This window comes from Dromiciops gliroides, chromosome 4 (genome assembly GCF_019393635.1).
Source record: "Dromiciops gliroides isolate mDroGli1 chromosome 4, mDroGli1.pri, whole genome shotgun sequence".
NCBI lineage: Eukaryota > Metazoa > Chordata > Mammalia > Microbiotheria > Microbiotheriidae > Dromiciops > Dromiciops gliroides.
In genome coordinates, this window is record NC_057864.1 from 127,290,046 (window position 1) to 127,304,671 (window position 14,626).

Consider the following 14,626-nt stretch of genomic DNA (forward strand, 5'->3'; position numbering starts at 1 on the left):
CACCATTTTGACTCTTATGTAGCATGTCTATGGATCGTGATGTTCAAGTCCAAATGTGATGGTTTCACTGACATTTTATGGAGAAAATAAGTCTTTAAAATGTGTTGATAGATCTTTTTCATTTTGACTGATTGTTGTCCCCTTTCTATATCTTCCATAAATAACCTTAGAAGAACCTGACTTGATTGGAGTCATGCTTGGCTTTCTGCAGCTTATTTTTCCCTAAGATATTTCTTGATATCTTGTAAGTTGATACTCATCAAAATCTTCTATCAATCATTTTGAAAGATTTTTCAAAGGAATTTATATTCTAAATCAGTGTTCCCTTAGCTGTAATATCTTCATTGGCAAGTAGATAAGTGTTTACTGACTGAAAACAATTCTAGACTCTTTGTGGTAGCAGTTGCTTTACATGAGTTCAAACTTCCATTGGAAATGATGATAGTTGATGTGAATTTTGTTCTTTATCTGTCTTCTGTTTTTCAGTATTAATAACTTGTTTAAATAGGTCAGGTTGAAGCTATTTTAATTCTTTCCTTATTTGCTCATTTATATATATTATATATATAAGCATATATATGTGTATATATATATATTTCCTAGTTAGACATTGCTTTTTTGCTTTAAGAAGTGTATTGGGATAATTCAGAAATGACTTCCCACATCAATAAATAATTATTTCCTGTGTGTTAAGCAATAGTCAATTTCCTTTTTATCATTATCTTACTTGATAATTGCTGTCTATCTAGTATGGGAGTTCCTATATATTTTTGTGAGTGTCCTGGTTCCCAAAGCAGTTTGGTAAAGCCTATTGAATCCTCAGAAAAAGAAATGTAAATTTATAATGGAAAGAAATGCCAAATTTTAGTTCGAGTTTTTGAAAATAAAGATAGATGTTTTCCAATCCAGGTACATGGAGTTTCTGTAATATACTCACCAAAGCTTAGGGGTCCATAGACCCCATGTTAAGACTCCTGCTCTAATATCTTCTAATTCCATTCTTGAAGTATTCATGATCCAATGGTGTGAATTTTCTGGCCTTTTAGTTTCTTTTACTATAATTTCCAATAATTTTTTGCTGTCTTTCCTCTGCCCCCTGTTGCATTAACTCTGATGACTATTAAAGTATATGTATGTTGACTTAATTTGGAGGGGCTTATTGAGTTGTTCATTCCATTTCTCTACCTTCTTATCCTCTGAAAGAGATGTTATCACTAAACTTCATTGTGTGTATGTATGTGTAAACTGATGCTGCCAGAAAAGATATCCAAGGGTTCTGTGAAATGATGTATTTTGTTACCTTTGACCTCATGATTAAGCCAACTCTAAACTTTTATTTGCCTCTCCAAGGCTAACCTAGGAGCTGTTCTTCTAATTAGCTACAAATTCCTTTTTGTCTTCCAATTTCATTTAAAGTATATGTCTTAACCTTTTTTAATATCATGAACTCCTTTGGCAGTCTGGTGAAGCCTATGGACCTCTTCTTAGAGTCATGCTTTTTAAATGCATAAAATAAAATACATCAGATTAGAAGGGAAACCATTGGCGTTTGAAATACATTTATACAATATTTTGTAAAAATCCATATACCTCTGAATAGTGGGAATATCAATAGTGATATGATTCAGTTTCTCCTGTAGTATGTTGTCATTGGATGAGTATCTCATCTTTAGAGCACCAACAGTTGTTATATTTAAAAAAACAAACCTGTGTGATTCTTAGTACCCTCTGTTCCTGTTCTCAGTTTCTGCCATTGTTACTATAAAGGTAGGAGGGGTCCCCAAAAGACTGAAGTCTTTTTTTTGTTTTGTTTTTATGTTTTTCTGCGTTTCATGAGTTGGTATGGTCCAAAAATTTACCACCAAGCGGTCAGATTACTAGTGATGAGCTTTTCCATCATCAACTATTTTTGTCAAGGGCACCACCATCCTTCCATGCTCTCAAGTATCTCCCACCTCCAATCCATCCTTCATGCAAGTTGGCAAAATGATTTTCCTTAAGTATAGGTCACTCCCCTACTCAACAAACTTTAGTGGCTCCCTCTTGCCTTAAGGATAAAATAGAAATTCTTCTGTTCCTCTAAAAACTCTTCATATTCTGGCCTTAGCTACACTCTGGCTAGGATTTATCTAACCTCCTCCTCCTCCTCCCCCAATGCATATAGGAACCCTGGGCTTCTAGGGCCTTTGAATCAACTCTGGGCTTTGATAGGTAAGCTTTTGCCTCATCTTGACTGGAACCAGGCCTTCACATCATTCCATGTATGCTAGCTCCAAACTATGCTGTGTGCTTCTCTCCCCTGGCTCAGCTTTATGTGTTATCTTTCCCGGTTAGAATGTAAACTTCTTACATTCCTATAAGACAGGGACTATTTTGTTTGCTTGTATTTGTATCCCCAGCAATTAGCACAGTGTCTGGCACATAGTAAGCACTTAATACATTATCTATATCTCTCTATCTATTTATCTATCCATCATCTATCCATCTATCCATCTATCTATCTATCTATCTATCTATCTATCTATCTATCTATCTATCTATCTATCTATCACCTATGATCTAGCTGTCTATCCATCCATTTGTCCATCTACTTTTCCAGTTTCATTACATGTTACTAGACGTTTGCTTTCTTTCCAGTACAATATAGCCCAGCCAAACTGGTCTTCTTGCAACCCAGAGTAGATTCCTCTATGGCTGCAATGTCTCTTCAGCTCCACCTTACAAAATCTCAGAATTTCTATAAAACTCAACTCAAGCACCACCTCCTACATGAAGTATTTCCTGAGTCCCATAAATGCTAGTGACCTCCTTCTTTAAATTATCTTTATACTTGTTTTGTATTTATTTTGTTTTTCCTTATATGTCCATATTGCTTCCCTGAGTAAATGAGAAGTTTCTTGGTGCAGGGGCTATTTTATTTTAGTACCTCTAGTGCCAAATATACACTTGGCACATGTTGTTGGTGTTGTTGTTGAGTTGTTTTATGTCTGCCTCTTTGTGACCCTTTTTGGGGGGTTTCTTGGCAAAGACTATTGAAGTGATTGCCATTTCCTTTTCCAGCTCATTTTACAGATGAAGAAACTGAGGCAAACATAGTGAAATGACTCACCTAGGGTCACGTAGCCAGTAGTGTGTGAGGCTGGTTTTGAACTCATGAAGATGAATCTTCCTGATTCTAAGCCCAGGCTCTATCCACTGTATCACCTACCCTGCCCCCCACTATGCACGTCGTTGGTACTTAATAAATATTCGCTGATTGATTACAGCCTTCAGAAACAGACATATTCCACAGCTGGGGCCATACTTAAAACCTTTCCTAACATGATAGAACATGCTAGCACTATATAGGAATAGCCTCCAAGAACCCAGAGTCACCTCCATCCCATGCCACAATGAAGCATTGCAGTAGGACTTTATTTTTTATGTAGTTTGTATATCTGAATTACGTTACAAACTGTCCCATAGCACACCATACAAGTATCAGAGAAGACACTAAAGACCTATTTATTTACTCATCCAGAAAATAAGTGAAGGGGAAAATGGGAGTTTTTGAGCTCAGTAAGTTATCTAAAAGTCATGTGAAAATGTGAGCTGATATCACCTTGATTTATGAACTTTGATTTATGACCCTAGCAGATACAATAGAGAAGTTTGTTTTATGTAGCTGGATATAAATGATGCAAAGTCAACTGGATTTTCTGTGCAGTTCCGATTGGGTTCCTGACTTCTTCAGTTTTTGCAAATTAACATCTGGCTGCATATACTCAATCTGCAGAACTTTTCTCAAATATCTCCCCCATTAGTTGATACTCACACATTTTAGGAGAGTGTGAATTTTTAGATTTCTTTCCTGCAGCCCTGTCCTCTTATATTTACAGTGGATCACATTGAGACTCTTTTGACAGAGTATTCTGTTACATCTACATAGATGTTCATTTTACTTAACCTTAGTGGGGAAAGAAAACAAGCAAAATCACAGTAAAAATGGTTAGACACTGCCTAATGCAAATTGATACTGATTGGGCTCTGAAAATCAGTCATCTCAGGCTTTAGTGAACCAGGCAGAATAATGAGTCACAGAGACAAGGGCTAGAGAAGGTGGATTGTGTGGGGGAGGGAAGATATCAGTAGAAACATAGCCAAAGGGACCTGTATACTGTGGAAAGGACTTTTCCATGAGGAAAGGCTCTATGGAAAGGTCATTAAATCAAACTACTAAGAACCTTTTTAGTCACTGTGCTAGCCTATAGCTCAGTGGGCAGCCCATTGAGTTAATACACCAGATTCTTATATTTTGAACAGATACTACAGATGAATGAAGAGTGGGAATCTGGAATTAAATAGGGAAAAGAACTGCTGATTAGGCATTTGGGAAGCTTCATATATTTTGACAATGCCAAGCAGCTCTCTGAAGCAAACTCCATCTTTTAGTACCAATCTTTTCTCAGTGGTGCTACCTGGGTTGTGAATTTGTGAAACTCTACAATCTCAGAAGAAGCAAAACTGTGGGGGACCCGAAGGAAATGGATGAAGAGATGTATGGTAAACATAAGTAGGCCACTTCTTATACCACTTCTTGTGTACAAAGTGTTAGCAAAATGCTACAGCCAACTTAGGGGTAGCTAGGTGACACAGTAGATAAGAGCACTGGACATGGAGTCAGGAAGACTCATGTTTGTGAATTCAAATATAGCCTCAGACATTTACTAGGCTGTGTGACCCTGGGCACTTAATGACAATAACAAAGATTATAACCATTAATTTAGGAGTACAGGTAACTAATGATACACTTCCTGGCAATTGAAGAAAACTGGTGAAACATTACTAACGCTAATATGAGGTATGACCTTTCCTGCATATGAAGGCAAACTTGCAAAATTATCTTTGGGAAAATTGGTCTGGTGCAGAGTTGGTGGTTTGTAATAACCCCACTCACTCCATTTTCAGCCCTCTGGAGGCCTTGGTTGGCTACAAAGAATATCCTTCAATGACCTTCATTTGGATATGTAAGCTCGTGCTCTCTCTTTCTGTCTCCCTCCCTCTTTCCCTCCCTCTCTCTCTTCCTTCTCCCTCCCTCTCCTCCTTTTCTTCCTCCCCTCTCCTTCTCCTCCTCTTCCTCCTCTCTCTCTCTCTCTCTCTCTCTCTCTCTCTCTCTCTCTCTCTCTCTTCCTTTTCCCTCCCTCTCCTCCTTTTCTTCCTCCTGCTCCTCCTCCTCCATTTCTCTCTCTCTCTCTCTCTCTCTCTCTCTCTCTCTCTCTCTCTCTCTCTCTCTCTCTCTCTCTCTCTCCTCTTCTCTTTCTGTCTCTCTGTGTCCAAGTCTCTGTCTGTGTCTTATAGCATGGGTGCTGATTTACTACAAAATTCTTAAGTCGAGGAGGCAATTGCAGCCAAATGGAGAAATTAGAATAAGTAAGAGATCTTGATCAATGCTTTTGTAATTTTAAGAAAAAGTTCAAGGATTCAGACAATTGTATTAAGTACTGAGGGTGAGGCCACTGGTGGTGCTTTTTGATACATGTAACACCATCTTTTACACCCCACCCCCAGCCCCACACCGTGCAACAGTCAAACCACTGGAGACAAGATTTATTGAGGGAAAGAGCAGCTACAATGGAAAGAGAGTGGCCAGGCTGATCACAGACACTTATTACCTGGTGTAACCCTGGGCAAGGCACTTAACCTCTTGAAAGTCAGTTTCTTCATCTCAAAATGGGGATAATAATAGCTCCTGCTTTGCTGGGTTTTATGAAAATAAATTAATAACATTTAAAGTGCTATATAAATGCTAGCTATGAATGATGAGAATGACGTTGATGGTGGAAATGCTTAGTGGGTGAGTGAATGGGGGCTTTGATGACCTCTAGTGAAGCTCATTGTGAGTATGAGCTGATCAAAGAAGATGCTATCCTTTAGTGCTGGTTACATGGTATACAGAAAGTTTCCTGTGCTGAAAAGAGCAGAAAGGGACCAACAGTCACTTAGGAGGTCAATACCCTAGGAATTTATTCAGTGTATAATGCAGAAGGAAGAACCAGTAAGGAGACTGTGCAGAAAAAGTACAATTGTTGTTTAGTTATTTTCAGTCATTCCCTACTCTTCATTGACCTCTTTTGGAGTTTTTCTGGCAAGATACTGGAATTGTTTGCTATTTTCCTCCTCCAACCCATTTTCCAGATGAGAACCGAGGCAAAAAAAAATTAAGTGACTTGCCCAGTATCACACAGCTAATAAATGTTGGAGGCCAATTTGAACTCATGATGATGGTCTTCCTCACTCCAGGCCTGGCCGGCCTAGGTGTCCCAACAAGTATAGGTAGTATATGTTATCTAGCATCCTCCACACTAGACTTTATTTGCTGGTCCTGTAGGCATGTTATGAATGACACAACTTGATTTCAGGAACACAGTTGGCTGCTTTGGTTCCTGCCAGCTTGAAGGCATCTTCTTGTATATAGGATATAGTGAAATTCAGGACTATGGACCACAAAGAGAGAGACGAAATCAGAAAAGAAAAGATTTCTGAGTCATTTAAAGTCTTCTGCAGTCTAGCTCTCAACAGTCCTAATTCCATATTATTTCCCTTCATGAACTTTATGTTACCAGTCACATTGGACTACAAGCCCTTCTCTAAACTTGGTTCTTCATCTCTTATCTCTGTTTCATTCACACAAGCATTTACTAAAACCTCCCCCTCCTCATTTTTGCCTCCCAGAAACATTGGTCTTCCTTCAAAACTCACTCACTTGCCACAACCTGTGTGAAGTCTTCCCTCTTCTGTTAGCTCATAGTTTCTTCTCAGTGGTCCTTATAATTATTTATCTAAGTGTTATATTAACCTTGATAAAATGCAAACTTCTTGAGGGTAGGGGCTCAGCACCTAAGGCAGTGCCTTGCATATAATAGGTTCTTAATGAATATTAAATGATTGAATAATTCCATATTAGGAGAATGGGGGTAAGGTGGAGAATTTGAATTTGACTTGGTATAGATTCTTTTTGACAAAAACTAAGTTTACTTAAACATTAATTCCTGCAACATACAGTTGTCCAGAGAATTGCAGAACTGAGGGGAATTCCTCTAGAGCATATTTTGGCCTCTAGGCTCCAGTTTCTTTATGCCAACAGCTGGGGATTTATCCTTTGGGAACCAGAGGTTTCCCTATAGGCAATTTCAAAGTTTAATGACCCTCCCTGCAATTAACTTCTTCCTTGTATCTAACCTGAACATCTTGACTGTATTTACCTTAAACTATTTCCCCTTTGTTATATTCTTAGTGAAGATGTAAAAGAGTTGGCTAGAGTACTATATGCTTGTATGGTTAAATTACACACCCAATGATAGAAAGGGCTGAGTGAGGGTGAGGAAGAGAGAGGGAGAGGGGGATAGAGAGGAAGAGGGAAAGAGGAGAAGAGAGAGGAAAGAGAGAGGGGAGAGGAGGAGAAGGAAGGAGATAGAGGGGAAGAGAAAGAGTGTGTTAGCACTCACTTGGGCATCTGGTATCCACTTTGGCAGTTTGTGACTGAAAGTCTTCATCTTAGTTTTTCTATTTGTGTATTCAAAATCTAGGAATACCAAGACAGCAGAAATATTTGAAATCGGGCTTAGGTCTTGGTGACATCTTTCATTCCTTGCTACATTCTTCTGTTTCCTTCTGCAAATTGAAGTTGGGGTGGCTATTGAGAGAGCCGTGGGGCTCTGAAGTAGGGGTGGAGAAGGTCCTATTGAGACATTTCCTCCTTCCTCCTTTCCTGTTCCCACACCCCTCCCCCCCCCCAAAGTGGATCTTTCCACTGGGCAACCTCACATTGTAGTGTAACCACAGTGAGGGAGGGGAGTATAGAAAGAGGGAGAAACTAAGATAGAGAAGCAGAGAGGAGGAAGATGAGATGACCAGTTTAGGCTCCCTAGAGATTCCATGATCTAGAGCTCCTAGAGATTAATGCTGCAGGGTTGGTCTAAAGGTCAGAGGAGAAATTGCTGACTCCATTTAGCAATGATACTTGCTGAACTAAACAATCCAGTTTACTACCTCAGGCTGAAATGCATGGAAACTGCCACCAGAGGGCTGATGTTTTGCTGAGCAGAGTCACTGGAGCCTCCAAATAGAATTCCAAGCAGTTTAGGAGGTGCTCAGGCAGATGGATGCCAGGCCCTGGATAAACACACCCTTAAGCAACAGCTGCACGAACAGCTGTATGTATGGCCCCGGCTTACCCAAAGGCTCAGGAAAATGAGGATGGCTGCTCAAACTCCGTCTACCTATTGACCACTTCTCTGTATTGAGTCTTTGTGTTTTCTGCATGTGCTGCTCATTAGCTTTGGGACAGAAGAATTTGTGGTTCAATCTCAGTCCTATCTGACTCAGTTGTGACTCCATGTAGGGTTTTTTGTTTTTGTTTTTGTTTTTAGGGCAATGGGGGTTAAGTGACTTGCCCATGGTCACATAGCTAGTAAGCGTCAAGTGTTTGAGGTCGGATTTGAACTCAGTACTCCTGAATCCAGGGCCGGTGCTCTATCCACTGTGCACCTAGCTGCCCCCCACCATGTTAGGGTTTGTCTTGACAAAGGTACCTGGGAGTGGTTGGCTATTTCCTTCTCCAGCGAATTTTACAGATGAGGGACACTGAGGCAAGCAGGGTAAAGTTGACTTGCCCAGGGTCATACAGCTAGTAAATGTCTGAAGCTTGATTTGACCCAGGGAGATGGGTCTTCCTGACTCCAGACCTGACCCTATCCACTGCACATAGCTGCTTGGAACAGAGGAACTCCCTTTAGAATTCGGTTTAAACTGCGACAGTAATGGTGTCCTTCCTTCTAGCCTGACCTAAAATCATTACACAGCCTTGATGGGATTGATGGGTGAGATTTATGATAGTGATGACATCACCAGTGCATAGACCTTTAGCTTATAAAGTTCACATTGTTCTCACATGTAATCCTGTCATGGGACAGGGGAAGGGTTATGAGACTAAATTAGACAAAGCTATTTCTTTTTATTTTTTAAAATCTTATTTGATCACTAGGTTTAAGCCATATTTTGTTCGAAGGGCCAGAAATACAGTTTGTGGGATTGCCATCACCATTATCATTATCATCACCACCACCACCAAATCTAGTAGTTTTTCTTACTGTGGACATTTATACACATCTAGGAGCAAGGTGATGCAGTGGATAGAGCTCCTGGCCTGGAGTCAAGAAGACCTGAATTCAAATCTGGCCCTCAGACACTAACTAGCAGTGTGACCCTAGGCAAGTCACTGAAACCTGTTTGCCTCAGTTTCCTCATTTGTAAAATGATCTGGAGGGGGAAATGGCAAGCCATTCCCGTATCTTTGGCAAGAAAACTCCAAATGGGGTCACAAAGAGTTGGGCACAACTTAACATCATCATTATTCTCAACAACAACAACAATCTATGTCATAAATGTTATTGGGAGGCAGGAACTTGAGTCAGTTGTTGACTACCTTACCACTTCCTTCCTTATAACTTTCTCTTCCCCTCCTTCCCTCCTCCCTCTCAGTCCTTCTTCATTAACTTTCTTTTTTCCTTTCATCCTTTCCCCTAAGAAAAATCCTGGGCTTTTTCGTCATTATTCTTTGTTGATAGCATTCAAAGCTAAAAGCATTGACTCTGCCAAGAAGACAACTAGAAAGAAAGGTCACAAAGAGATTTAGAAAAGAAAATGTGATCGACGATCTTCCATTCACCCACTTGTTTCTTTGGAAGACAGAATAACAGAGAAAGGCTTAAGTGCAGCATCAAGCTACAAAAACACAATTATAACCTGTCCTTGGAAAATACAAACCAAGCAGATTAGCAAGCATTTCGAGTCAGTTCTCAGTGAACCTGAGTTTCCCATAGAGGAAGATGTTCAATGAAGCCTTCCTAGTCCTATTCATTTCCACATCATGATTCATTGCACCTTGAGCCTACCTCACTCAATTTCAGAATGTTCAAAATGCACAGGGCACTATTTTTGTTGTTGCATATTCGAAGGGGCTAGAAATAACAGGAAAACTCCAACTCCTCTCTAGCTTAGTGAAATTGAAAGATTTTGTTTTATCTCTTCTCCTTTCCCGTTGTCTTCTTCCTTGAAGGTGTTAATGAGAACAAAAACCGCCAAAGGGCAGCAGCAGGGGTCTATAGAAAGGAAAGCCGGAGCCATGGTTAATTCATGAATCAGATAATCTTCTGTCCTCGGGGAATGTGACAAACCTGTATTCCAACCAGATCTCTTTCAGCCCAGCCTGGGTGGCCGTTTTAGGAAAATGTCTAGTGTTGAGATGAGGGAGAGCTAGACATTATTAAATAAATAAATAAATAAATAAAGACTTTGTCCTCCTTTTTTTTCCGGGGGCATTTAAAGGGAAAGCATACCCTGTGGCGGAATGACCCTCTTCATATTGTGGGTGGAAATCGATTGTGTCATTACTAAGCGGTGGGATATTGTCAGCCCGAAGTATAGGATTATGGGAACGTGCTACTCTTCGGTTGGGAGGGGTGACAGTGAAATGGCTGAAACATTGACACCTGGGCCAATGGGGGTAGTAATGTCAGCTGCTGGGCCTGGACGAAGGTGACATATTGATCGGAAGCTTCTGGTGCTAATCTAATCTGCCAGGCCAGGGCTAAGGCCAGCTGAAGCCCTCAGCAGCCAGAATCCAGTGGGTGGTGCTGGAGGGATCCCAGTGTTTATGCTGGAAAGTCTGGGAGTATGTTGGCAGGGGGATGGATACCACTGTAGGGTGGTGTACCTGTTGGGAGCCAGTAGGAGGCTAGCAAGGTCTTACTGAATATTGCCCACATCTGTTTATTGAGGTGAGATTTCCTGAGAAAGGTTAACTCCTTGTTAGCAAGGTTAACACAGATGAGATGAGGCCTTTGTTCTCTTTGTTCTCTATGATTTATCCTAAATGAGCTATGAACACCAGCCCTTCTTGCCTGAGTCCTCTTGGTACATTGATGTGGAATTAAGGATACTTGATTCACTGGGACCAGTTCATAGACCCTTGTTGTTGGCTTTTAGAAGGGAGAGTGGAGATGGGGGAGAGAGGGGGAGGAGACAGAGGGAGGGAGGGAGGAAGGGAGAAAGAGAGAGAGAGAGAGAGAGAGAGAGAGAGAGAGAGAGAGAGAGAGAGAGAGAGAGAGAGGGAGAGGTCAATTGAGAGATCAGGAATATGCAAAAAGGAAAAGGATTGGAGTTCTCTGGGGGAACTTGTGGTATCTCTGAGATCCTTGGCTGTCCACTCTGGAGAACTTGTGACCCCAGAGATAGGAAATGGACAGAGGCAATGGCAGAGTGGTAGAGGAGCTTCTGGACTAAGCCTCCTGGACTCAATGGAGGAGGTCCTGAACCCTACCGAGGGCCTGGACTCAGTGTGAAACTAAGGGCAAGAAATGCAAGAGGAAGAGCTCCAATGTGGAGCATAACTGGACCTTGTCTTTGACTGGCACTGCCCTAACTGGGGAGAAAGATTGACTACTAACTAGTAGCCTTGAGTGCATTCCCCTGGGGGAAGTCCCAATCTCAGGGTAATATTATAAGGTGAGAGGACTCAGGGGAGCTCAGTGGGTAGAGGGCTGGACCTGGAGTCAGGACAATTTTGAGTTCAAAGCCAGCATCAGACACGTATAAGCTGTGTGACCCTGGGCAAGTCACTTAATTTCTGTTTGCCTCAGTTTTCTCAACTGTAAAATGAGGATAATAACAGCACCTACATTTCAGGGTTGTTGTGAGGATCAAATAAGTTAATATTTGTAAAAAGTTCATAGCACAGTGCCTCCTGGAACATAGTAGGCGCTATATAAATGCTTATTCCCTTCCCATGTATCAATTCCTGGGGGAAGTAAGATACCCAGTAAGGCTAGGTTGATTGACTAGGTTGAGATCCTATGTGCTTATTTTTTTATTTTTGTGGGCAATGAGTGTTAAGTGACTTGCTCAGGGTCACATAGCTATAAGTGTCAAGTGTCTGAGGCCAGATTTGAACTCAGGTCCTCCTGAATTCAGGGCCAGTACTTTATCTACTGTGCCACCTAGCTGTCCCTCTATGTGCCTTTCTTTTGGAGGAGGGGTGCAGTAACCTCAGATTGGTACTATATATCTGAAGAAGCATATTTGTGAAAGAGAGGGAGGTGTACCTGAGAGGTAAGGAGAGTTGTTTTTGTCTTTTTTTTTTTTTTTTGACAGCACAGAGGTCCCGTTGTGAGCCACCCTCCTCGTATGAGTTTGTAGGTTATATTTTTTGGTGGTACAGTTACTCCAAATTCAAGATACTCTATGGACATGCATTCCTAAAATCAAACCTCACAAGTCTCTACTGGTGCATTTCTTTTTCATAATTAATTGATAAGATTCACTCAAAACAAAGGCTAAACTATAGAGTAAACAGTAGTGACAAAACATCCCCACCCCCAGTCTGGTGTTGACTCTCCCACAATATACAAAACATCAATGGGAAGGGTGGACACATACATAGGGCCTATGGGTCTGAAGGCACACATGCAGGGAACACATGGCAGAAGCTCCCTGACACAAGGGGCACCATTGTCTCTTGGGGTCCTTTTGCTTCTCTCTCTGCCCATAAGGTTCCTGAAAGGCATAATATCTCTTGCTGGGTGAGTTTTTCTTCTAAAAGAGTGTCATTAATGATGGTGGGAGTAGTAGGGAGAAAAAGCAATTCTTCTTGCCTTCTCTACTCTGAAACTGGTGAAAGGGAGAAGGTGAGGAGCAAGAGTTGGGTTCTTCCATAGATAACTTTCTTCTAAGTGGGAAGAAGAAGAAGAAGGAAGAGGAGGAGGAGGAGGAGGAGGGACAGGGGGAGGAGGAGAAGAAGGAGAGGAAGAGGAAGAGGAAGAGGAGGAAAAAGAGGAAGAAGAGGAAGAGGAAGAAGAAGCAGAAGAAGGAAGAAGATTCCTTTAGAATGCCTGCAGAGCTAGCTTGATTTTTACAACACCATTAGACAAAACTTATCCTATGAGCCTTTTCGTTTTCTGTTGTTGTTGAGTCATGTTCTATTCTTCATGACCCCATTTTGGGTTTTCTTGGCAGAGATACTGGAGAGATTGGCCATTTCCTTCTCCAGCTCATTTTACAAATGAAGAACTGAAACAAACAGGGTTAAGTGACTCGTTCAAAGTCACACAGCTAGTAAGTGTCATGAGGCCAGATTTGAACTCATGAAGATGAGTTTTCCTTACTCCAGGCTTGGCACGCTAGCCACTGTACCACCTAGTTGCCTTTAGTCCATAAGAATCTCAAACAAGCTTTTTGGACTCATATATAATAAGGCAAGTAGTTTAGATTTGCTGAAAAGCAAAGTTAAAAAAAATGAACATAGATGAGTCCCCACAGTGAGCACTACCAGTATTCTAGGGATGTAATCTACATATATTCATATCATTATTGAACATGGTAATGAATATGGTAACACAACCGATATTATACCTTAAGTATTAAACCTTAGAGCAGCTATCTCAAAGAAAGTGGTGTGACTTGTAAAGGAAATACATCAGAAAAATAATTGTCAGGGCAGCTAGGTGGTGCAGTTGATAGAGCACCGGCTCTGGAGTCAGGAGTACATGAGTTCACATCCAGCCTCAGACACTTGACACTTATTAGCTATGTGACCCTGGGCAAGTCACTTAACCTCAATTGCCTCACAAATAATAATAATAATAATAATAATAATAATAATAATAATCCACTCTTAAACTGAGAACAAAAGAAAAAATACTAGGTGCATGCAAATGTTTAGGGCACCCTAAATATACTCCTGATGAGAATTTCTCCACACCTCTTAATGGGCTACCCCATTTCCACAACTCATACTTGTAGTCCCTGGGATGGGGTGTGGGGGGAACTAATTCACTTTCATGGTACTCAAGGTCTCTATTCTTAAAACTAGAGCCCCCACTGTATGGGAGCTGAGAGCCCCTTTCATGAAAAATTTAGACAGGAATCAAAGTCCCAATCAAATATTCCTAAATGAAAATTTGGGTAGGGATAAGATCCAGAGAAATTTGTGAGAGGCTGTTAGGATTGAACCCAGACAGTGTAAATCCAGAGCTGTCATTCTGGCCATGGGAACAAATGTTATAGAGGAAAAAACTAAGGGAAGGGAAGTGATTTGTTTATCCTAGGTTACATAAAATAAGTTGAGAGTTGGGATGAGATAGAACTGACAGGTTCGAATTCTTGGTTGAGTCATTTGAAGTGGGTAACAAAACTGCTCTATGCTGCTGTCATCCTGCAGAGAACCAGGCTTCCTTCCCCTCTTCCTTCTTTTCTTCCTTCCTCCTGCTCTCCTTCCCTCCTTCCTTCTCTCCTTTCCCTCCTCCCTTCCCTCCTCCCTCCCTCCTTTCCTTCCTTCCTTCCTTCCTTCCTTCCTTCCTTCCTTCCTTCCTCTCCTTCCTTCCTTCCTTCCTTCCTTCCTTCCTTCCTTCCTTCCTTCCTTCTTTCCTTCCTCTGTTCTTCTTGTCTCATGCAGACTGGAAATTCAGTGGCCAGTCATGGCTTGATCCAAATACTCATCTATATGGAAGCATGGTTATTTTCCCAGAAGGAATAGGGCCTGGCTATGCAACAGTTTCTAAATATGCCCAGCCATCCTGTATTGGAACTTTTT

The 14,626-nt window shown here is 41.1% G+C and overlaps 1 protein-coding gene across 2 annotated transcripts in view; it reads left to right on the forward strand.

Moving 5' to 3' along the window:
- Window positions 1-14,626, forward strand: part of CNIH3 (cornichon family AMPA receptor auxiliary protein 3) — a 172,583-nt gene that overhangs the window by 43,498 nt on the left and 114,459 nt on the right. The window lies entirely within an intron of this gene.